The sequence below is a fragment of the Pleurodeles waltl genome, chromosome 11, assembly GCF_031143425.1.
Source record: "Pleurodeles waltl isolate 20211129_DDA chromosome 11, aPleWal1.hap1.20221129, whole genome shotgun sequence".
Classification (NCBI taxonomy): domain Eukaryota; kingdom Metazoa; phylum Chordata; class Amphibia; order Caudata; family Salamandridae; genus Pleurodeles; species Pleurodeles waltl.
The window spans coordinates 267,942,033-267,967,185 of record NC_090450.1 but is presented as its reverse complement, the minus strand read 5'-3'; positions in this window follow the sequence as shown (position 1 = coordinate 267,967,185).

Below are 25,153 nucleotides of genomic sequence, written 5' to 3'. Positions count from 1 at the left end.
GTCAGGCCTTAATAGTTAAAGTGATATTCTGATCCACATTATATTTGTTGTCAATCAATCATCAATTGATCAGATGTTAATTGTATAGCACGGCTTGTCACCCGAGTGGGTATCCAGGCACTTGTTGCAGGTGTTTGCACTGTATCTTTGTGAGGGAGATGTGTGCTGAGTGGAGGTTCCTGGTCAGTTGGTGGAAGTGAAGGCGGTGGTTCAGGTAGGCGGTTCCTTTGTTATGGAGGGCTTTGTAGTAAAGGGTCAGGAACTTGAAGTGGCATCTTTTCTGGATCAGAAGCCTATGGAGGTCCTTCAGGTGCTGGGGGATGTGGATTCTCTTGGTCAGGTTGAGGATCTGTCTGGCAGCTGCGTTCTGGATCATCTGAAGTCTTTGCATGACTTCGGTGGTGGTCCCTGCGTAGAACACCTTGTGTCTGGTGATGAGGGCCTGTGTCACTATCCTACTCGTGCCAATGGGAATTACTCAAGGATCTTGCAGAGCATGCTGGGCGTGTAGAAGCAGGCAGAGGTAACGGCGTTGACCTGGCATTTCATGGAGAGCACGCTGTTGAGAATGATGCCGAGGTTGCAGGCATGATCTTTTGGACTGGGGGTGGGTCCTGGTTCTGCTGGCCACACAAGTCATTCCAGAAGGTTGAGTGTCTGCTGAAACTCAGATCCTCTGTTTTGTCCATGTTGAGCATCAGGCAGTTGTCTTTCATCCAGGTGGATACGTTCTTCATACAGTGTGGAAGTTGGTCCTCATCTTGGTGGGGTCTGTTCAGAGTGAGAGGATGAGCTGTGTGTTGTCAGCATAGGAGGTGATGTTGATATTGTACGATCTCACAAAGTCTGTGAGTGGTGTCATGTAGATGTTGAAGAGTGTTGGGGGATGCCACAGATGGTGTTCCTGACCTGTAAGGAAGGATACCATCCATCTGAGCACATCATCTGAGATCCCAATCTGGCATAGTCAGTGAATCAGTGTGTGGTGGAAGGCAGTGTAGAGGGCGTCGGAGACATCTAGCAGGATCAGGGCCACTGCTTCCCTTCTGTTGAGCAGGGCACGGATGCTGGCTGTTGCGGCGATCAGAGCTGTCTGGGTGCTGCGATTGACTGTGAAGCCTGATTGGGACGGTGTGTTGCTTCACTCTTCAGGATAATAGAACTATGCACTCCTGTATAGTTTAGAGCACAATGTGAAACAGTCACTCTTACACACCTTAATAAGTAGAATAATCAAGTTTATTTATGGGGCAAGCTCTCATATAGCAAAACTGACCACACTAATATATCATGAAAAATAACATGAGAATAACTGTGAGAATATAAGCACTCTGTGATATCATGAAAAATAACACGAAAATAACTGCAAGAATAAGTGCATATTACACAAACAATATGCTTCAAAGCTTATAAATTGAAAGGCTTCACCGAAAAGAGATTCTGCATCCCTCCACCGCACACAAAGCCGGGGAACCCAAATCTACTGGCACAGTGAGTCTCCTTCGGGACAATCAGTCCTCCTGGCATTGCGTCCAACCCAGAAGAGAGTTCCTACACCAGTCCATCAAGGCTCCTGACCTTTATAGTATTTTACTAACGCCCAGGAGTCTTTTCTATAAAAAGACCCCCTCCTTTACAAATTGTGCAATCGGCGGTACCTTGTTCCACCTTCGAGACGTCTCCTCGGAACGGGCCAGGTTTCCAGAAGAGGGCTCCAAGATGAAGCTTGCATTCCTCCTTGAGTACAGGTGCATCCCCCTGTTGTTCTAACTGATAGCTCGTGGAATGTAAATAGCGCCCTTCGTATCAGGCAGATGGAGCGAAGTTGAGCAGAAAAACACCCCACCCTGCAGCTTGTAGAAGCTTGTGGAAAAACACAGAACAGTGCTTTGCGCACAGAACCAGACTCGATAAAATTGAGTCATGAACCAATGTAAAATGGAAGCAGATGCCAATGGTCCATAGTATATTTCATTGTCCTTACCCTGCACCACTGTTCACCTTGCATGCAGCAATACAGACGTGTCCAGTAGGTTGTTTCTCTCCAGGTGTTTGGTGAGTTGGAGGTTAATCTCCTTCTCCAGGACTTCGATGGGGAACGGGAGCAGAGACATCTGGTGGTAATTCTGGAGGTTGCTGGGGTCTGAAGAGGACTTCTTGAGGAGGGGTCTGGTCACTGTGTGTTTCCAGGCTTCTGAAAATGTGTCTGTGGTTAATGAGGCATGGAGGATGGTGATGAGATGGTGGCTGATCTCTTTTCTCCCAAGGTTGAAGATCCTGTGGGGCCAGGGGTCAGTGGGTGCACCCGAGTGGATGGAGCTCATTGTCTGTGATCATTTTTGGTGTGCTGAGGTGTCCCCATGTGGTGAGCGGGAGTCTGGCGGTGGAGGTTGATAGGATGCTGGAGAGGTTGGAGGGTTGGGGATCAAAGCTCCTGGAAATGGTTTTTATCTTGTGGAAGTGTTCAGTGAGGGTTTTCCAGAATTCTTGTGGGGAGGGTGGAGTTTTCGATTGCTGACGGGCAGGCAAAGTCTCCGACGATGGTGAAGAGTTCCTTGGTTTGGTTGACACTGTTCTCAATCTGGCAGGTCAGAGCCTCTTTGTTTGCAGGCTTGATCTGGCGGTGGTAGTAGTTGAGGGCAGTTTTGAAGGTGGCACTGTTGCCGTGGTTCTTGATGGTTCACCATCTTCTCCCCAGTTTTGATTTGCTGAGTTCCAGGGTGTACCAGCTGTTATTTTTGGTGCTTCTGTAGGGCTTGGCTGGTTTGGTCAGAGCAACCAGGTCGGCGACACTGATGATCCAGTTGTTAATGTTCTGTACTTCCTGATCCAAGTTAGTGGTGATGTTGGGCTGGTAGGTGCTGAGGGTTTTGGTCCACTGCTGCTGAGTGACCTTGATCCAGCTGCAGGAGAGGGCGCTGTGGCAGATGAGGGCGGTGCAGTGGGATCCGGTGAGGGTGAAGTGAACGATATAGTGGTCCAACCAGGTAAGTTCCGTGGCATGGCTGTAGCTGATTCTGTAACTGAACGTGAAGAGGGGGTCCAGCATGTGTCCTGAGTTGTGTGTGGGGCCCATGACCAGCTGCTTGAAGCCGATGTTGTCCAGTCTTATGAGTAGGTTGATGGAGTTAGTGTCAGTGAGGTTGTCCAAATGGCAGTTGAGGTCTCCAAGCAAGATGTAGTGTTCATGTTCAATGGTGAGCGGGGTGATGATTTCAGTGATGGCATCGCTGAAGCCAGTCTTAGATCCTGGTGGTCTGAATGTGAAGATGCCTGTGATGGTGGTGTTGTTGTCGCTGTGGAACTGGAAGTTTATGTATTGCATTATGTTTTTGGTTTTGTCATTGATGATGGTGCAGGTGATTGATTCCTCATGTATAATGGCAATGTTTCATCTGTGCCTGTTGATGTGGTCACAGTGTTTCATTTTGTAGCCAGTGGGTGTTGCCATGGTTATGTCTGGGGCAGAGACGGGGGTGAGCCAGGCCTCTGTGATGAAAGTTAATTCAAGGGTGAGGGTGGAGATTGTATCCCAGCCTTCGGTTGCACGTTTGCAGACCGGTCTGGCATTGAACAGGTTGCACCGGAGTTGTTCTGAGGCCATCTAAGTCGGCACAGATGGCGAGACATTGGTTCTGGCAGTCAGTCCTGGGGTGAAGGAGTATTAGAAGTGGGTGCAGGTGAATGGTCCTGCTGTTTGATTGGTTAATGTGAGGCACCAGTTGTTGTTACGTTCGGGGTCAAGATCATGGAGATCTGTGGCAGTGTATCTGTGGGGGTGAGTAGGATCAGGGTCCCTGGTGCTGGGTATGGTCCAGGCACTGATGGGCGCATACAGGCTCGACTTTGGTGTGCCTTCAGCACACAGCAGCCTCCATCATTAGTCATGCAAGGGGCGGGCAGGGAAGTGGGAGGGCGGCTGGTGGGGGAGGGAAAAAACAGCAGGAAAAAAAAGCAGGAAAAAACTGACAAAGAACAGGCAACAACAGAGCACAGGAAGGAGGCAAAACAGAACAGGTCAACTGAGGGTACAGAAAAACAAGACTACAATTACACTTTACAAAAAACACTTATCATGACAGCAATAACAGCAATTACACAAGGTGGTGAGTCAGTCTAGGTGGACCTTAGGATTGAACTATTGCCCTTGTCTGCTGAAGCTGGGCAGAAGACACAAAGAGCAAGGTAGAGGCAGCTGGGTAGAGCACTGAGACGGGGGTCAGAGACTAACCTCTTACTCTAGAATTGGGAAATGAACCACTCAATTCAATGACTCATTTAACAATAATTACTATGTTTACTTGAAATGAACAATTAACCAATGTCTAGACCTGTGGAAGACTACAATGATCTATATAGAATGGAAGGTGTGAATGTGAGAGGGCAACGCAATCTATTTTCCAAAATGTAGCAGCAGAGCAACCTTTCATTTCTGTTTCTATTGCTTCAGGGACTTATGACTCACACAAAAAGTTTTAATTTGATCAGATGTGTATAGCATCCATACAGTCCTCCACCAGGCTGGAAACAATGCTAATCTCCAAATGTTGGCTGATTTCCACAGGAGGTTTATTCATTCAAATCGAAGAGGTTAGGAGGGCAGGGGTGTTAGCTTAAACAGCCTCAGTAACTGCACCTCCTTTGGGTGTTTTAGGCCTTAATTGCAAGTTGCACAGTACTGGGGCGATTAACATGCAATTTGATCATTTCCATTTGATAAAATTGACCCTGTACAGTAGCAAAACAGCAATTAAAACATGATGGAATGGGGAATTACTGTGTGAGGCTGACTTTTCTGGGCATAGAAACACACAGACTCTACTAATTCATGAGGCTTATATAGTAAAGCCACGTGAATTAGGAGATTTTGTGTGTTACTATGCCCAGAAAAATCACGTCTCACACAGTAATTGCACATTCCGACAGATTATGATCACTGTTTCGCTACTGTACAGTGGCAATTTTATCAAATGGAAATTCTATTTACCTTAGGGCACAAGTTATAGTTACTTGAAATAACTCTAACAGATGAATTTCTATGGTTTTGTATGTTTAAAATGTGAACTATAACATCCCTATTATATTTGTTTTTTAATTGAATTTCAATGTTTTTATAATTCTATTTCCTAACTACAATGTCTCTGTAACCTTTGTTTTTTCAGTGTTTTTTTTTTTTAAATAAATTAATTTTCATACTATACATTAATCCAACCTTTCATCCGTGCATGGCTTTCAGGCAGGCTCGGTGGCGGTTGGCCGCAGGGCCTGGCTACTTGCCAGGCCCTGCGACCAACCCCTATAACCACCAAACCCGTGCGGCGCACGGCCGGGGGTTGGCCACAGAGTCTGGCCCATGGCCAGGCCCTACAGCCAACTGCTACAACCGTCCAACCCCAATGATGCATATGGCCTTCGGCCATGCGCAGTGGGGTTTGGCCACGTTGCCTGGCCTGCGGCCAACCCCTGTGGCCAACCTCTATAACCACCTATCCCCACGCTGCACACATCCTTTGGCCATGCAGAGTGGTGATTGGCCACAGGTCTGCTTGCCCCCTTCCCAGGCCGATTTCAGCCTCAGGGACCACATCCCCCGGTGTGTGGCCTAAACGTTTATTTTTGGAAGGAGGCTGCGTGGCACCATGGTAAATCAGGTTGCAGGTTGCGGAAAAACCTTACCAATGATAAGTGTAGCAAAATTGAAGCATGCAAGCATTTGCTAATTTTGTTCTTTCTGACTTACAATCAGGCCCCTTGGAATTAGGCCCTAGTCTTATGGCATGATTGAGAGTTTGGTGGATGGGGTTACTCTGTCACAAATGTGACAGATATCCTGTCCGCTGTATTATGATCCCATTATATCCTATGGGAATCTTAATACGGCAGACGGGATTACCATCACATTTGTGACAAATAACCTGTCCGCCAAACTCTAAATCAAGCCCTAAGTGCCTTGGTGTCTGTGTCATGATGACAAAGATTCAGAGGCAATGCTCATGGTTCGGTGCCCAATGGTCCACTCCATTTGCCTGTTTTCTTTATGTCTTTGTTCTTGTATTCAAGCTCCACTGTCTGTGTGTCACTGTTTGTGTTTCAGTGTCCATGCCCCTGTATTCGTGAATCTGTACCAATGCCTGTGAGACTTTCCCACCAGGTCCTTACCACAATATATATATATTCCGATGCCCTTACCGCAATATATTTTCTCCCTTGTTTGCATCCATATTCCAGGGCCATTGTTTTAGCCTCCCTTTCACAGTGTTTGTACCCAGTGTTTATCGCCTTTCGTCCATCCCGATGTATCTGTGTAACTGTGTCCCCTTTGGTTATGTAACCATGTTAACAATATCGGTCAGTGTATAATGCCACGGTCTCAGTGTGCATGCTTGAACCAGTTGCCCATGATCCAATGACTTCCTTCTGCTCTTCCATACTTATAGCCAGTCCTGAAAATAGGCAATATTTGCCCCAGGAACTAACAAACTGGGAAGAAGAAGGGGTACATTAAAAAAGGGTGAAATTGAGAGGGAAGTAGTAAGGAGAAACGGAGTCAACAACAGTTCACCAATAAATAGTGAGTCCTTTACAAGGATTATCCTCAAAGAAATTGACAGCAAGGAAAACTCTTCTGCCGTAAATTATTGGTCAAGCACTGCATTTTAAGGTAGCTCAGAGGACTAAGGCAACTGCTGGGGACATCAAGGTGGCATAGCAAGTCTCAGTGTATAACACTAGGGAGATAGCTTAGGTGGGTAATGTGCTTGCAACAGAGATCATTGTATAAACTCTAGTTACATGTTAGAATTATTACAAAGTACCTTCAATGATTAACATTCCTCATGAAGGGTATTGTGTGAGATCAGCATCCACAAGCAGTGCAGGGTAGCTATGTAGTTTAATGAATCTGTAACAGAGATAGGTATGTAACATGTAATTTAAAAATTCCAGTTCTGATAAAATAACTAAGTAGGATTTTCAATCACTGCAAAAAGCAATATATAATTTGAAAGCCATACATTTGAATCCTTGAGCTTTCCTTCTTTCTTCTAAAGTTGAAAAAATGGGTGCCATAGAGTTAGGTACATTTAATAGACACTAGTTAAGTTCCACAAATCATTGTACATACTGTTTTAAAGGGGTGATTATTAGTGTAATTGCACAAATAGACCTAGTTACATCACACGCACAGATTGGCAATGCCTAATTTTTTGGGAAATATTTTTAAAACTGCCATGAGCGGTTGTAATGATGTTTATGTTTTGACCACTGACTTCATGTTGCACTTAGCCTAGCAGCACACCATCACATTAGTGACCACCAGCTTCATTATGCCCATTGACTTTGTTTTAGGATTATCCACCGCCACCTTAAAAGCTGCAAGTAGTTTTCCACGTTGTACAATGAGCTCATGTTTTATATTTTTCGTGTTCTTTCTCACCAATAATAATCTGATAAGAATGTATTAAGATGGCAGGGAACGGTCTTGTTTTGCAGGGGCACTGAGGAATTGTGGCCAAGTCCTGACATTTTCTTTTCAAAGCTGGTCTAAAGTAATCAGCATTTTTTGAATAATACGCTTCTGCAGTGAGAGGGAGGTGATTCAGATCTCAGACATGCCCAGGATGCTGGGGTGTGTCATCCTTCCCGTGAGGATAATTGATCTCTCACTCTCTCCTCGATCGATTCTGGGATCTGATGCTGAAATGAGGGAGATGAAGCAGTTGTGCCCTTGCCTCATGGTGATGCATATTTTGTAATTCATTATTTGCTTTGTATTATAATATAGATACATATATTTGCTGTGTATATTGCAGTGGAGAATCGTTTGTACATGTTTTCATTTCATTGCTGTGACCATTTTTAAATGTGTGCTCTCAGCATGCTGACCTTCCTTTACAAACCTTGCGAAGTGAAATAATAAATGTCTTCTTTAGACTAAGAAGTGCATTCCAGAGATTTTTGTCAGTGCATGAGTGTTTCAGCTCGGTCATTAGTGAAGCAAAACAGCGACATACCACAAATATACAGACAATGTATGACCACGACATAAGCATGACAATGTTCATCATAAAAAGAGTCAAATGTTCGTGGCATGACTAATGCAAACAAATTACACACAGTGCCCCAGCCTTAGAGATTCATCCAGCCCAGCATCCATCCTAATCCACCCTGCAAGAGCGCATATCCCCATCCATGGACCAAGGTCTAACTTGTCAGAGTTCTATCAATAGCCCCTCATGGTTGGCTCAGTCCTTCCACATCTTGAGGTGTTTCTGGGGCAACCTGTCTCACAGGGTACTCCAAACCTCTGCTACAATGCATTCCTTTGGCCCATAGATGGGGCTTCTGGATTTCTTCAGGCGTTTTGACTTTCACTGTTGGTGACCATCAGGCCTAGCCAGAACTAAGCCTTCTGGTACCTATTCCCCTCTGTGCCCTCTGTAATATGTAGGAGAATTAATTTCAGGTCCCTAGGTATTATCCGATCTAATAATGTCTCCAAGGTACCCAGCAATCGATTACAAAAGGACCAAAGAACTGGGCAATGCCAGAATGTGTGCATGAGGTCACCATTGGGGTCAGCACACTGCAGGCAGTTTCTCTACGCAATCAACCCCATTTTGAACAGGAGGGCCCTGGTGAAGTATGTGTGATGTACCAATTTAAGTTTAATTAAACAGTACTGGAAGGCTATCACTGCCTCCTTTGAGGTAGCCACTGCCTCAATCCAGTCTCGTCTTCAAGTGTTCCCAGATCACTCTCCCACAGGACCCTCACCCTTGCTAACTAGTCAGGCTGATTGCAAAGTAACATCTGATAAATGGAAGACTAGGATCTTATCTTTCAAGGGGGGAAATTCAGGAATTACATCAGCAGCTTGCAAGTAGGGCACACGCGCACGCTGGAGCTGAAGACAGCAGGACGAACTAAGTGCAGTGCATTTGAAATTCTACTTGGAAGTCCTGAAAGGACTTCATGGATCCACAGTGAAGTCACATCACCCAACAAGGAGATGCCTCTATTGTCCTAAGTGGAAAAGCTTTGGAGGGCCACAACCTGTGGGAGCCTGCTCCTCCTCCACAGTGGAGTTTCTATGGTGAGTCTGCCCAACCAACCCATGGATTTCGCTTCCATTCATGTTGTCAGCACAACTCTTGTGGCGGATGGTAGAGAAGCTGGATTATCTCCACCATATAGCAAGTGTGGGAGGTTGATCCATCCCTCAATTGTGGAGGCAGGGTCATCAAATCTCTCAAACTACCAAACATTCAAAATAAGGTGTGCAGCCCTGTAATAAAGGACTGTGTTGGAGGTAGTTATCTTGCCAATGAAGGCGGGATGGCAAAATTTGTCGAAGGCTATCTGGGGGACTCCTCCATTCCATAAGAAATTACGTATAAGGGTGTTCACTTTAACTAAGAAAGCTCTGCACACAAGAAAGGGCAGTTTTGGAGCTGATAAAGAAGATGCAGCGGTGAAACCATCTTAAGGATGGTAAATCCACCCATGAGGGACAGTAGGAGAGTGGAACTAAATTTGACATCTTTGAATAGACCATTGAGTTGGGATAGGAAGTTGAATTCAGAGGCTCATGGCCTATTGGCGGAGATGAAGTCTCAGAGATATTTAAACCCAGCAGAAGAACCAGTAATTCAACACCCAAGGCATGGGGCTATGGGGTATATGGAAGACTTGGTCCGATTCAGGAGGAGTCTGAAGCAGGACCCGAAGACCTGAAGGATCTGAAGCACCCGAGGTCCCACCTCCTGGTGGTTATCCAACAATAACAAGACACCATCGGCATACTGGGACATCCTATCACTCATCTGATGCAGCACCTCCTCCCAACACCCGAGCCTTAAGATTAGTATGGAGGAGGCTCATAGAATGAATGAACTTAGGCCCAAAATCAAAGTAAACTAGAAGTGCAAACAGATAGTCTTAATCAACCGAATCTAATGCCTTCCTAAAATCCACCATGAGGAGGGCCTGATGACCAGGCAAATGTCTACTCAACTCTACAGCGTTATGAACATGAGATGCATTCTGTGGCGTGGTGAGGAATAAACCTGAACTGATTCAGGGGTACCAGGGGGTAATCACTCCTGCAAGCCTGTTAGCCATCATCTTAGCCCACATTGTTACCACAGAGCTCAGTAAGTAGATCGGTCAGAATTCTTCACAGCATGTGCAGTCAAGGCCAGGCTTCAGGATCACCACAATTGAGCCAATCTGAGATCTCATTCACTCCGTGTTAGGTCTTCTTTCAAAGCTTTCATTAATAAGGGGCCCACCTGGGACCAAAGCAGGTGCCAGAATTCCACTAGATGACCACTGGGTCGTGGCACTTTGCCTGCCTGAAGTTGTGCAAGGGGTGCTCTGAGATCCTGGCAGGTGATCTAAGCTTCCATTGAACAGTTATCCATCCGAGAAAGATGGCACATCTGCCAAAAAATTGATAAAGGACCTTCCGAGGGCCCGCAGGATCTATGATGTAAAAGTCTTTATAGTAGGCTGTGAACTCACTGGCTATGGCTTCACCACCGGTTTTGCAGGCCTTGTGCCCCATTAGCACATATGGCTAAGGGTGGGCAGCTATGGCTTGCAAGCCTCCTGTGTGAGATCCTGCCTAATCTGGATTTGTGTCTGAAGTGAGCCATGTAGGAGGGCCTCTTCCATCATAGGGACATACCTTTGCACACGATCCGGTACTTGCACCTTGAGATCTTCCACCTGCTGCTGAGCATGTGCTTTCTGACCTTTGCAAAAGCTACTAGTACCACCTCTCGAAGGGTAACCTTGAGTGCCTCCCAAAGTACTCACAGGGATGACACCAACTCCTGATCCTCACACAGAAATTGCTGGCACATGCTTTGGCATGTCTGCCAAAGTCTTTGTCTTGGAGGCACCAATTACTCAGCCGCCATTCCATCCTGGGGCACGCTGGTCCCTAAGCTACGTCCACTGCCACAGCTAAGTGATCTGAGAAACCCCTTGCCAGGATGCGGACATTAAGAACACAGAGGCCATACCGTTGGGGCATAAGAAAGAGGTCCAGGTGGGAAAAGGAACTATGGGCTCCGGAGTAGAAATTGTACCACGATCAGTCCAGTGATGTGCACGTCAGACATCGACCAAAGACATATTTAGGATGAAATTAGGGAGTGGTATTGACCCACAACTGGCAGTAGCGGAAGCGAGGGAGCAGTCCAAGTCTGTGCACTGGGCTTCCACAGCCCTCTCGCAGAAGTGTCAGAAAAAGTCTCTCAATGGCAAATCCACAGGGAGAAGACCCATAAGACTCATCCCATTTAGGTCGCCCCTGCCAGAATCCATGGGGCATCAGGCAGCTCCCGAAAGAGGTTGCCAAGCTTCCTTATGAATTCAGCAGTAAAGGGTGGATGGACATAAACGCAGAACGAGGATAGTGGGGAGCCATGGAGTGTGGGAAGAAACACCACGTAGCAGGTGAAAGCATCATGCCTTACTTTGGACACAACCAAGGGAACACTTTGACAGATCTAGATGGCAACGGCCAACAAGCAATAGTGGAAACCTGAGTGATACACTTGTGAGTATCCTTTATGGACATGGCGGAGAGGGGTAGGTTGCCGCAGTGAGGCCAACTCAAAACCTCTTGCTTTGCAGCTTGGTAGCGCTAGTCCATGATGACTCAGGTGGCACTCAACTGACTAAATTGAGGTCGATTTTAAAGTGACTGGAAGACTGCTATTGGTATTCACAGTTTTGATCCTTATTGTGACATGCAGATTTTCACGACACTACTCTGTAGATTAGGTTTGTAGGTCCTGGGAATGGCCAAGATCCTTGTAGACAGTAAGGGCAAGAAACATGTTGACCATTATTTACCCATAACTTTGAGCCAAATATTTGACCATTGCATACATTAGTGGCCCTGTTTTTCTGTTTTTTTCATGACAAGGGAGCCCCTTCATTAACAATTTTTCATGACTTTGCTTAGTTGTTCTTTATCACTCAGTCACCAATCTACCTTCTGAGCACCTCGTCCATCATCTTTATCCACAGCATTCAAAAGATCTCTGTCAAAGTGTCCCCTTCTTGAGGGGCCCATTGGGCATTGTATTGCCAGCCCAATGAGGAGCTAGCCAGAGGATGAAGCATGAGACCTAGTTGGGTGTGTCACGGATCTTGCTCCTGAGCAATGAGATCCCCCTGGATCCCAGAGCTCACCTCTCTAGCGAACGTGCCTCTGCTTTTTTGGTGGGGTCTTCCTTCCCTTTGTCTTGGATTGACTATAGAAGGAACTGCATACTTTCTGAGAATAGTATCCTTTATAGGCCAGAAAAGAGCAATTGTTGCCCATTGGATGCTTTTCGTGTAACAAAAGAACATCATGGTTGGACCTATGGGCAACCTATGGGCAACCTTAAGAACTGCTCCATGTTTGATGTTATCAAGCATGCCATTGACATTCTGGGGAAACGTGGCATGTGATCTTAGTTTGGATGTGTCATGATCCTGCTGAGCGAATGTTGGATGTGCCATCAGTGGGATAAACCAAAACAAACCCTCCCAACAACTCCCACCTCAACACCCTCCCTTACTCTGCAAACTGGAAGTACCTGTTGCAGTGTGACTAGGGACAGCAGCCAACTGGCTACCATAAGATTTGAGTCTCCCCCTGCTGGGCTAACCCCATCCGCAACTACCCCAAAGGATACCCTTGTTCTGTAATTAAAGTAAACACACCGCCGAAAAATGGGAAAGGGTGGTGGGAGGCTAAGTCTGGCTAGTGGTGCAGAACCACATCATTCTCGCTTAGCAGCAGCACAGACACCTATACATGAGAAATCTGAGTCATTACACAGGGTCAGGTAAAGCTATCAGAAGCTCAGTAGCCACAGTCTCTGAGGGCACCCCCCCACCTCAGTCACAGCATCATCTTGACTGTAGATCTTTCTGGCCCGAGGGAGTGGGCTTTGTGCTTCTTGTGGCACAGTCTCTGCTGCAAAGCAGTATGCCACTCACCTGAAGGTCCTCCAGCTCCCACCTCTCTCTGCCCTTTCCATCCCCCTGTGGAGAAGACCCTTCTGGGCACAGAATAGGTTGCTCCTCTATCTAAATCCATGTTTGTTCTGGTGAATTAAAGAAGAAACTCTTGTCCTGAAATATGACTTTCAGACGAGCCAGGAACAGGAGCATATACTTGATGTCTATAGCTCTCACTTTTTGTTTTGCCTCTTGGAAAGCATGACATTGTAGTTGGACTTTAATGGTGTAGTCCTGGAAAACCATCACAAGGGAGGATTACAATGTCCAATGAACCTTATTTGCATGTTGCACTAAGAATAGCATCTCTATATGCATAATTGAGCACTCAGGCAATGATCATGCAAGGCGGAGAACCCACAGTGTGCTTCTCAGTCAAAGCTTGGTGTGCCTGCTTGACTATAAAGCAAGTTGAGACCTCCATCATCGGCATCCAGCTATTTAACCAATCAAAAATGAAGGATGTAGGTGCAATCTCCTCTGCCCACTCAGGTATACTTATGATGCTTGGATTGTTGTGCCTCAATCTGCCTTTGGGATCATCCACGTGAGCCTCCAAGTGACCCACCAAGTGTTGTAGGGCCATGAGGTGGATTTCATGCAATTTGACGGTGTCCTCAGTCTCAGAAACCCTACTCTCCACCTCCATGAGCCTATGTGCTGTGTTTTGTAGGTTATGTCTGAAGAGGGCCAAGTCAACTTTTAATTCTCCCACCTTGCCCTGAATTTTGCTTTGGAGATTTAGAATCACTTGTAGGATGGAGATGTTCTGGAGGTCCTACGCAAGCAAAAGGGCACCCAGTGCCGCACCAGCATCATCACCTGTGGCCGTCTAGTTAGTGAATTTATCGATCATCTGTTGTAATGCGGAGCCATAGGTTTGTCTCTTGCCGTGTTTAGTCTGGTGGGGGCCTCAGAGGAGGGGAGGTGCCAGCAGAGAATTAGGAGTGGGGTTGGGCGGATGGGTGCACCTCACACAGTCAATACAATGGCCACACAGAGACAATACAAGGTGACCCCCTCTTGTCAGCATCGGATCACACTCAGTCAGATGACCACCTTTGCCCAGTCCAAGGCAGGGCGATCACAGGGTAGCACAAAGTGCTTACAGTCCGCCAAAGCAAAGCAACCTGAGACATAGGCACTGGGATTCCACAACCCTCTTGCAGAAGTGTCAGCAAACGTCTCTCAGTGACAAACCTGCAGGGAGTAGACCCATAAGACTCACATCAAATAGGACCCCCAGCGAAGGCAGAGCACCATGTGGCCCAAATGTGCCACTGACTGTGGTTTGACCGCAAGCAGCCCCATGGATATCATATCTCCATCAAAGGGCCTCTCCATGCTTTGGGTGTACCCCCATGCAGTTTGCCGTGCTGTGGATGGCAGAGTGGGGGCCATGTGCAGCAGGAAAAATCAGTCCTAGGCCATACACCAAGAGCCAACAAAGATGCAGCTGGGCAGGGCCTTCCTGTCAGCCACTGGGCTGCCATGCCACCCAAAAGTGCAGCTGATAAAGGTTGGAGGGACTCAAAGGCTCCCAAGCCTGCTTACTCACCCCTGCCAAGGACAACCTTCAAAGGTCATCATGGCTGCCACTCCTGCCCAGCACAGTGTCCCCTCCACAGCTTCAGGGTCCCGCCACAAATATGGAGCTGAGTAATAGGGGGCCTCGTAGGGATACCAATCCCAGCTGCAGGCTCAAAAATATATGTGGGGTGAAAGGCAGCCCTCGAGCCATACACATATGCTGATCGCGGACCAGGATGCAGGTTGATGTCAAGTCGCGGGGCTGCCGTCTCCTTCAGCCAGATTCTTGGTGAAAATGAAAGCCTGAGGGCCACCCAGAATCACAATAAGCCCCTCAGGCATGCAGCTGCACCTATGCACTCTCCAGACTAGGCCTGGGCCTAGGTCATAGGCATAGGTAAAGACAGACTGCCTGGTGGCTCTGGTCCGATATCATTTGGGCCCTTGCAACCAAAGCTGCCCGAAGGGCCTGAGAATGTGTCACTGCCATAGCTCTGGTATGCCACCAGGCACAGCCATAGTCCCGTCTGCATCACAGCTTCGAAAGCCCTCTGCAGCAAAGAGGAAGGCCAATGCTCCCTCCTGACCGAATTGCCACAACCGGAGCATCTCAGGAGTGCTGAAGGGGGGCCAGAATTGGCACCACAGGGACACTACCCAAGTGGCTCAACCCTGGCTGAAATGTCCCAGGGGAGGGGACAGCTGAAGAAAAATGGTAGGCGTGATGCGGCAGACCTTTGCAGGAGAGCGACCTCGATGTTTGGCTCCAAAGCCAGGCCTGGTAATGCCTTATTTTGGTGCTGCATTTCCACCCCAGGAAAATAGTGCAGTCATGGCAGGGGTATAGGCTTTTGTCCCTGTAATTATGTCATTATGCCACCGTGGTGTTGTTATAAATTTGCCATACTTGCCACATAATCCATCATCTTTTGCATAAATTGCAGATCCAAACCAAAAAATGTTGGCTCTAACTTGAAAGGATTAAACCTACAAAAACGCTGGCAATGTGTTGCTGTGCAATGGTGGGCCCTTTGTTGCTCAACGTCATGTCACCTTTCAGTTGGTGATTGCTGCATTTAATTTTAAAATGATACTAATAAGGTACCACTGAACCTCTGCCCTAACAATGTTAACATATCTACAAAAAAACAAAATACTTATGTAGTACTGCTGTAAAATGTGGCTCATTGTGTACATAATTTGTCCTTTGTTGCAGCATAATTATTCAACTCTGCCTCATAATTTGGTTCTCCCCTGCCGCATCATTCATGTGGTCCTTGGTATAGGGAATGTATTCAGGCCGCAGCACTTACTGGTGTGGGGATCACTCAACGGAGGAAGCGTGGTAAAGAAGTGGGAGTACAATTATTAAAAGTTCATGCAATGTAGGACAACAAGCAAAGTTTCTGTGCTGTGCTGCATGAACAGGAGAGATTTGAAGAGAGCCATATCTTCTAAGATAAGGGGCTCCTCAGGTCTCTCCTTGTGCTGGCGCACTTGAGGCTGCCCAGCACCAATGCAAGCACCCTTGCACCATGGTGCAATAGGTGTTATGGACTGGATTGTTTTTCGGCAGGAACAGACACAATCCGTAGAAGCATATTCCACTTTTTAATCATGATGCAGAATGCATCACGTAGAGAAAGAGGAAGTAACAAAAATAAATAAATATATTTCTCCCTGTTTTGTCTCTGTCTGGGTGGTGTAAAATTTTGTCACAATCCCAGGTTGACTGATTTCACAAAATTTGGGAAAGCATCACATTCCATGGATGGATGCAGAGGAGCACCCATTCTCCACCCATGGAATGATGACCACTATGGAATGTAACACAACGAAGCACTAGACAGTGATTTGTGTTAGATTTCTTTACAAAGGTACAAAAGGTGGCACAAATAGCCCCTTTCATGGCTTTATAAATATTACCACAGGAAAGGTGTTGCCTTGGGACATCTTTCGTAATGCACCGCCAATGCAAGTCTTTCATGAATCTGGCCTACTGTGTTTTACCCAGTTGAACTTACTTTAAGTGTCTTTTGTTTCTTTAGGGACCATTGGGCAGTAATGTGCACATGTGATTTTATTGTTTTACAAATGCTGGTTCCCTTTACAAGCTTTACATACTTTATTTTTCATTACAATTCATAAGGGCTGCGTTCTGTTTTCAAACGGGCCTTAATGCACATAAATAATTTAAAAGCATATAGAACAGTCCACAAACTTCACCAAAGAATGCATAAATACAGAGCCTGTGGAGATACAGGAACCCTTACCTACAGTGTGTGCAGTTAGGAAGAAATTTGAGCTTAAAGGATTTTAAACACCTCTTTAAAAGGTCATCTTAATAGGGCTTTGAAAGGCAAGTTGGTTCACATGGCATTTTTTTGTGCGGCAACAACATCAAAATCTGAGCTTTTTATGTTCTTCAGAATGGCTGTTGCGTCTTTAACTTTAGATTCAGGCCCCCAGACTTAGTGGTGACATTAAGGCCCGTATTTATACTCCGTTTGCGCCGAATTAGCGTCGTTTTTTTCGACGCAAATTCGGCGCAAAACTAACGCCATATTTATACTTTGCCGTTAGACGCATCTAGCGCCAAAGTATGGGCAAATAGCGTCATTTTTTTGCGTGAACGCCTTCCTTGCGTTAATGACATGCAAGGAAGGCGTTCCCGTCTAAAAAAATGACGGCGACGCAAATGCGTCGTATTTATACTCCCGGGCAAAAATCACGCCCGGGAGGTGGCGGGTCAAAAAACCCCGCATTTGCGCCACATTTTAACGCCTGGGTCAGGATAGGCGTTAAGGGGCCTGTGGGCTCAAAATGAGCCCACAGGTGCCCTCCCCTGCCCCCAGGGACCCCCCCTGCCACCCCTGCCCACCCCAGGAGGACACCCAAGGATGGAGGGACCCACCCCAGGGACATTCAGGTAAGTTCACGTAAGTATAATTTTTGTTATTTTTCAATTTTTTTTGGGTGGCATAGGGGGGCCTTATTTGTGCCCCCCTACATGCCACTATGCCCAATGACCATGCCCAGGGGACATAAGTCCCCTGGGCATGGCCATTGGGCAAGGGGGCATGACTCCTGTCTTTACTAAGACAGGAGTCATTTAAATGGCGTCTGGGCGTCGAAAAAATGGCGCAAATCGGGTTAAGACGATTTTTTAGCGTCAACCCGACTTGCGCCATTTTAAGACGCCCTAGCGCCATTTTCTCCCTACGCCGGCGCTGCCTGGTCTACGTGGTTTTTTTCCACGCACACCAGGCAGCACCGGTCTGCTTGCGCCGGCTAACGCCATTCCATAAATACGGCGCCCGCATGGCGCTTCGGAATGGCGTTAGACGGAGCTAAATTTTTTGACGCTAAACTGCGGGAACGCCTACCTTGCATCTCATTAACGCAAGGAAGGCGTTCACGCAAAAAAATGACGCTCATTCCTCATACTTTGGCACTAGACGCGTCTAACGCCAAAGTATAAATATGGCGTTAGTTTTGCGCCGAATTTGCGTCGAAAAAAACGACACAAATTCGGCGCAAACGGAGTATAAATATGCCCCTAAGTGCTCACTGCTGGGTACTCCCCCGTGAAACTGACTGAAATATTCTGTTTTTGGGAGGAAGGCGTAAGATCAGATTCCTCCTGCCTATGTGCTGGCAGGCAAGGACTATTCCTCGCCCTCGGGGCACAAGCAAGGAGAGTGACACCAGCCTGATGGGAGTGACAGCACAAAGACAGATTTCAAATAAGGCGCTTATGCTGTGGCCCAGGGTGGGGCAGCAGAGTGCCAATCAGACAAAAGAATTGGGGCACGGCTGGCCGATATCAACACAGTGCAGTGGGTGGCAACAAGTGCAGCACTCCTTTTGCCTTCACATTATTAGGCTACCTATTTGGATAATGCAAGCTGGGGGAGTGGGCTATGGATGAGTGTGGCAGCTCCTACTTTGGGGTGTAGGAGGCTGGCCTGGCTTGTAGTGGGTACCAAAGGTACTTACACCTTGTGCCAGGTCCAGTTATCCCTTATTAGTAGAATAGAGGTGTTTCTGGCAGCTTAGGCTGATGGAAGGTAGCTATAGCAAAGCAGCTTAGGCTGAACTAGGAGACATGCAAAGCTCCTACTACACCTTTTATATCATATGCACAATATCATAAGAAAACACAACATACAGAGTTACTGAAAATAAAGGTACTTTATTTTTATGACAATATGCCACAAGTATCTCAGTGAGTACCCTCAGTAAGAAGGTAAGTAATATACACAAGTTATATGTACACAAACCACAAATAGGTAAGTAAGAGTCAGAAAAGTAATGCAAACAGTGTAGAATTACAATAGGTTGCAATAGGCAAGCATAGGTATAGGGGCAACACAAACCATATACTCCAAAAGTGGAATGCGAATCACAAATGGACCCCAGACCTATGGGAGCTTGTAGAGGGTCACTGGGACTATAAGAAAACAGTCAGGGTGTCCAAGATACCCCAACCCAAGACCCTGAAAAGTAGGAGTAAAGTACACCTACTACCCCAAGAGAGCACAATAGTCGTGATGGGGGGATTCTGCAAGAACAACACACACCAACGGTGCACTGAAAATGGATTCCTGGACCTGTGGACCTGCAAAGCAAGGGGACCAAGTCCAATAGTCGCAATAGTGTCCGGGGGGGCAGGAGCCCAGAAAACCCCGGATGAAGGTGCAAGGAAGCTGCCTCCGGATGGAAGAAGCTTGGAGTTCTGCAAGAAAGAAGAGGACTAGGAACTTCTCCTTTGGAAGGAAGATATCCCACATCGCGATGAAGCTTGCAGAGGTGTTTTCACACAGAAATACCATAAACAAGCCTTGCTAGCTGCAAGGGTCACGATGGAGGTTTTTGGGTGCTGCTGAGGACCAGGAAGGACCAGGATGTCGCCACTTGGAGGAGGAGACAGAAGGGGCACTCAGCAACTCAGAGATCCCTCACAGAAGCAGGCAGCACCCGCAGAAGTACCTGAACAAGCACTTGGAAGATTTGTGAACCAGAGTCCACGCAGAGTTACAAAAGAGGGTCCCACGAAGTTGGAGGCCAACTCAGCAGGTTGGGCACTGCAGGACGGAGTGCTGGGGACCCAGGCTAGGCTGTGCATGAAGGAAATCATGGAAGAGTGCACAGAAGCTGGAGCAGCTGCAAATCACGCAGTACACAGGTTTGCAGTCTAGCGTGGGGAGGCAAGGACTTACCTCCACCAAACTTGGACTGAAGGGCCACTAGACTGTGGGAGTCAGTTGGGTAGAGTTTCTGCATTCCAGGGACCACGCTCGTCAGGATGAGAGGGGACCCAGAAGACCGGTGATGCAGTCTTTTGGTGCCTGCGTTAGCAGAGGGAAGATTTGTTCAACCCACAGGAGATTTCTTCTGTGCTTCTGGTGCAGGGTGAAGGCACGCTACCCCCAGAGCATGCACCACCTGGAAACAGTCGAGAAAGCCGTCAGGATGAGGCGCAACAATGTTGCTGGTAGTCGTCTTGCTACTTTGTTGCAGTTTTGCAGGCATCCTGGAGCAGTCAGCGGTCGATCCTTGGTAGAAGCTGAAGAGGGAGATGCAGAGGAACTCTGGTGAGCTCTTGCATTCGTTATCTGAAGAATTCCCCAAAGCAGAGACCCTAAATAGCCAGAAAAGGAGGTTTGGCTACCAAGAAAGGAGGATTGGCTACCAAGAAAGGTAAGAGCCTATCAGAAGGAGTCTCTGACGTCACCTGCTGACACAGGCTACTCCTCCCCAGCCCTTAACACCTATTTCCAAAGGGAGGAAATCCTTTGTTCTGCCTCCCTGGGCCAGGGCTGCCTGGACCCCAGGAGGGCAGAAACCTGTCTGAGGGGTTGGCAGAAGCAGCTGCAGTGGAAACCCCGGAAAGGCAGTTTGGCAGTACCCGGGTTCTGTGGTAGAGACCCGGGGGATCATGGAATTGGAATTGTCCCCCCCAATACCAGAATGGTATTGGGGTGACATTTCCATGATCTTAGATATGTTACATGGCCATGTTCGGAGTTACCATTGTGACGCTATACATAGGTAGTGGCCTATGTATAGTGCACATGTGTAATGGTGTCCCTTCACTCACAAAGTTCGGGGAATTTGCCTTGAACGATGTGGGGGCACCTTGGCTAGTGCCAGGGTGCCCACACACTAAGTAACTTGGCACCCAACCTTTACCAGGTGAAGGTTAGACATATAGGTGACTTATAAGTTACTTATGTGCAGTGGAAAATGGCTGTGAAATAACGTGTATGTTATTTCACGCAGGCTGCAGTTGCAGGCCTGTGTAAGAATTGTCTGAGCTCCCTACGGGTGGCAAAAGAAATGCTGCAGCCCATAGTGATCTCCTGGAACCCCAATACACTGGGTACCTCAGTACCATACACAAGGGGATTATATGGGTGTACCAGTGTGCCAATGAGAATTGGTAAATGTAGTCACTAGCCTGCAGTGACAAATTTAGAAAGCAGAGAGATCATAAACACTGAGGTTCTGGTTAGCAGAGCCTCAGTGATACAGTTAGGCACCACACAGGGAACACATACAGTGCACATACTATGAGCACTGGGGCCCTGCCTGGCAGGGTCCCAGTGACACAAGGACTAAAACAACATACATACAGTGAAATATGGGGGTAACATGCCAGGCAAGATGGTACTTTCCTACATGGGGGATTTCAGCATGCAGCAGCTGTGCTTTTGTGCACGTCTTGGCTCTTTATTGCACAGGACGGACAACATTGAGCTGCTCCTAAAGTGACACTTCAGGAACCAGTTGTTCGAAAAAAATTGGGTCTCTAGTTGGCACGGTTTGCCCTTTGTCCAAGTAGGGACCACAACCCTAGTCAGGGAAATACTCGTCAGGGCAAGTAAGATACACACTAAAGGTTTATCTGTCCTCGCCCTCTGGTAGCTTGGTACAGAGTGGTTAGGATAAACTAAAGAGGCAATATGTAAAGTATTTGGGCTAACACAGAGAAACACAGTGAAAACACCACACAAGGTCTCCACAACAGTTTAGAAAACTAGCTATTTTTTATCTGAGTTACAGTGCTTAGAAGTCATTTTGGACTACAAATTTGAAGTTGGAGAGTGTTTAATCCAGCCTGTAAGGGATATCTAAGTTCTTTCATATCTAAGGTATTTTATCTTATTTTAATATAAACAAACTAGTCTTTTACTATTCTTGACTAGATTCTCTCGGTGGTAATCCAACACTTTTATGCTATAGGTGATTCTATTTCTGCACTTTATCTAGTATTTTGCTGGACACTAATGGTGCTTTCCTTGGATCTTTAGATTTATTTACCTTTATTAAGCATTGGTTTTATAGATTTTGATCTTGGGCACTTTATCAGTGTTTTTTTCTTAATTAAGTCACTTGAGTTGGTCTGGTTGCAAATCTGACATGATTCGACCCTTCCCCCTATGCAAAGAATTGTAATGAATAATTTTGATGTTTCTTTGATAGGCAGATTACAAGATGTACGTATGCCAATTATACTGAATCATAAAGTCCTGATGAAGGTGTATTTATATTTTTCTTCACTCACCGAAACGCGCGTCGGCTTGTAAATTGGCATGTCTTGAACATTGGCATGAAGTGTTTGAAATTGGCAAATTTGAAGCCCTGACCAGGATTGGCTACCATCAGGCCTGTAAAACGAGAATTTGAATCAGGAAATTATAACCGAGAATCGGCTGTTATTATGTTGAATTTTATACAATCCAAACTACAACGCATAATTGTAGCATCAAAGCAGTAACTTTATTGTGCTGTTTAAATATCCTCTCATGTATGAGGCGATTGTAAATTTGTATGTATACTATTTTGTGATTTTGTTGGTTCTGTGTTATTTGTTTATTTTTGCGTATTTACTGGTATGTTATTTATGTTTTCATATATGTATGTTTCATTTAGGTTAGGGGGTTGTATTATATTTTTTTGGTTGATTCTATGTTGATTATATTATGTGCGAACTGAATGTTTAATTAGCTATAATAAATATCTAAATTGAAATATATTGTATGTTGTATATTTGAATTTAAGATTTCCATTCCTATGTTTGCTATGTTAATGGAGAGTAAACTACGTTATACTCATGGGTACTGGGGTCATACAAACGTGCTGACAGTACCTTGGTTGCGTCGGTGCTCGGTGACCGTGCATTGATCCTGGGAGGGGATGTGTCGCACCTGCAGGCGATGCGTCTTTCCTGATCGGGCACGTCATCGATATGTCGATGTCCAGAAGTAATGGGTGCCGGGTCTGAGGAGTCGGTGCTGTGTTGGCCAAGTCGAGGCTGCATTGAGAGTTAGGTCATTACATGGCACAGTCGGTGAGTGGTGTCCGCGGCTTCAGGTCAGGCAATGGCAAGGTGTTGTTTCTGCAGGGGTGTGCATTGGTTCCTATTGATGTTCCAGTGACGATGCATCAACTTCTTGAGTTGCAGCACCACACTTACCTCCAATGGCCCAGGACTGGATTTGGCACCACTTGGCAGAGGGGACAAGGTGCTGGTAACAAGATGCAGGTGAAGTCTTTGATATCCCTGAGACTTCAGAAACAGGAGCTAACCTCAGTAAGGTTATTGTAAAAACTTTAAATAGCAGGATTTAGAGAGTAAGGTCCAGTCCTCTCACTCCCAGGCAAAAACCAGCAGGCAGCAGGCTAACACAACACAGCAAAGCAGCAGTCTCTCTTTGGCAGCACATCAGTTCTTCTTCTTGAAAGAATATCCTCAGTCCTAAAGTGTTCTCAGTATACGGTGTCAGTAGCCCAGTACTTATACCCAAAAAGCCCTTTGATGTAGGGGTATCTTCAAAAGAATTATCTGAGTGCACAAGGTTCCCCATTCAACCCAGTCTCAGCTCCAGACTACCAGTAGGAGGAAATCAGAATGGTTAAGGTAAGAAAATGCCAACTTTCTAAAAGTGGCATTTTCAGTCCCACAATTTAAAAACCTAATTCACCAAAAGATTGTTTTTTAATTGTGAGTCCAGAGACACCAAACTCCAAATTTCTATTTTTCCCCAATTGAAAATTACACTAAGAAGATGTTTGAGGCAACCTCAATGCTAGCCTATGGGAGAGACAAAAACAAATGTAAGAGTTTTTCACTATCTAGATATGGTAAACTTAAAAGTACATGTTCAAATTTTTAAATACACTGCACCTTGCCCTTGGGACTAACTGGGACCGCCAGTTTGAACTGTGCACACAGGCTCTGCAGTGGCAGGCCTGAGACATGTTTGAAAGGCTACAGTAGTGGTTGGCACAATCAGTGCTGCAAGTCCACTTGTAGCAATTGATTTACAGGCCCTGTGCACCTTACAAGGACATACTGTTAAATCAAATATGCCAATCAGGGAGAAGCCAATGTTACCATGTTTTAGACACAGGGCACATGTGCTTTAGCACCGGTCAGCAGTGAAAAAGGGCACAGAGTCGTAAAGCCAGAAATGCAAAGTAAGAGGTGAAGCCGCAATGTACCTTGGTTTTCTGGCTTCACTTTGTACAAAACAATAGCCCCCTCCCGCCCCTCAAACCCAGCCGCACTACTCATAAACTTCACCAACCTCCAAGGGGGGCGACAGTGTTGGGGTGATGCATTGCAGTCGGCAAAGAACTGGGTTTTGGTTAAAGAATAGCTGCTGGGAATGGAATCATTCTTGTCATGTTCTATTCCAGCACTGCTCATCTCCCTTGAATCACCAGTATTTTGGTAGGTTAAATGAACAATGCTTATATACTTGAAGCATGGCCTGGAGATTTACCCTCGTAGTCCTCACATAGCAATAGCCTGCAAAAGAGATGAATGGAAATAAATGGAAAAAACTTACCTTTAATAATCTCTTCTTAAGCTATCTTGGTTCTTGAGATGTAGCATAATCAATACAGATGGGCCAGTCAAGGGTTGCAGGAGCCTAGCTCGGCCCGGATTTGTGGCTTTGGCTCGACTCTGGGCCCTCATTGAAGGACAAGTCACAGACAAGCCAGATAATTGCCCTTCCTTCCCTTCCATTACAAAGTTTGGTAAAAGGAAAAAAAAACAGACGCAAAATAATGTTGAACTGCGGTGACACAGCATAAGCAGTAGCAATACACAAAATGTAGATTTTTTTCTGCTTACACAGAGATTAAAGTTTCAAATAAATGGAGAACAACAAATTGAAAATATGTCTAGCAGACACTATGGGGCATATTTACAAAGAAATGACTCAGTCCGGTGCCGCAAGCCATCTTGCAGCGCCAACCTGTGCCATTAGGAAAGTGCAGGGATGCGTCTTATTTACAGCAATACAACACATCACTGTACTTTCCTCAGTGCTGGCGCACAATTGGCAGCCTAGCGCCAATGCAGGCACCCCTGCACCATGGTGAAAGGCTGCCTGTGTTGCAGGGATGATTGTTTATGTGCAGGTAGGGACACCTTCTGCACATAAACAATAATTAAAGGCGTTTTCTTCCTTCTATGTGTGCTGCAAAATGCAATACACATAGAAAGAGGAATAAATGATGAGAAATAAAGGGATGTCTCCTCGTTGCCCCACTTTTATGCCACCCACGGGGTGGT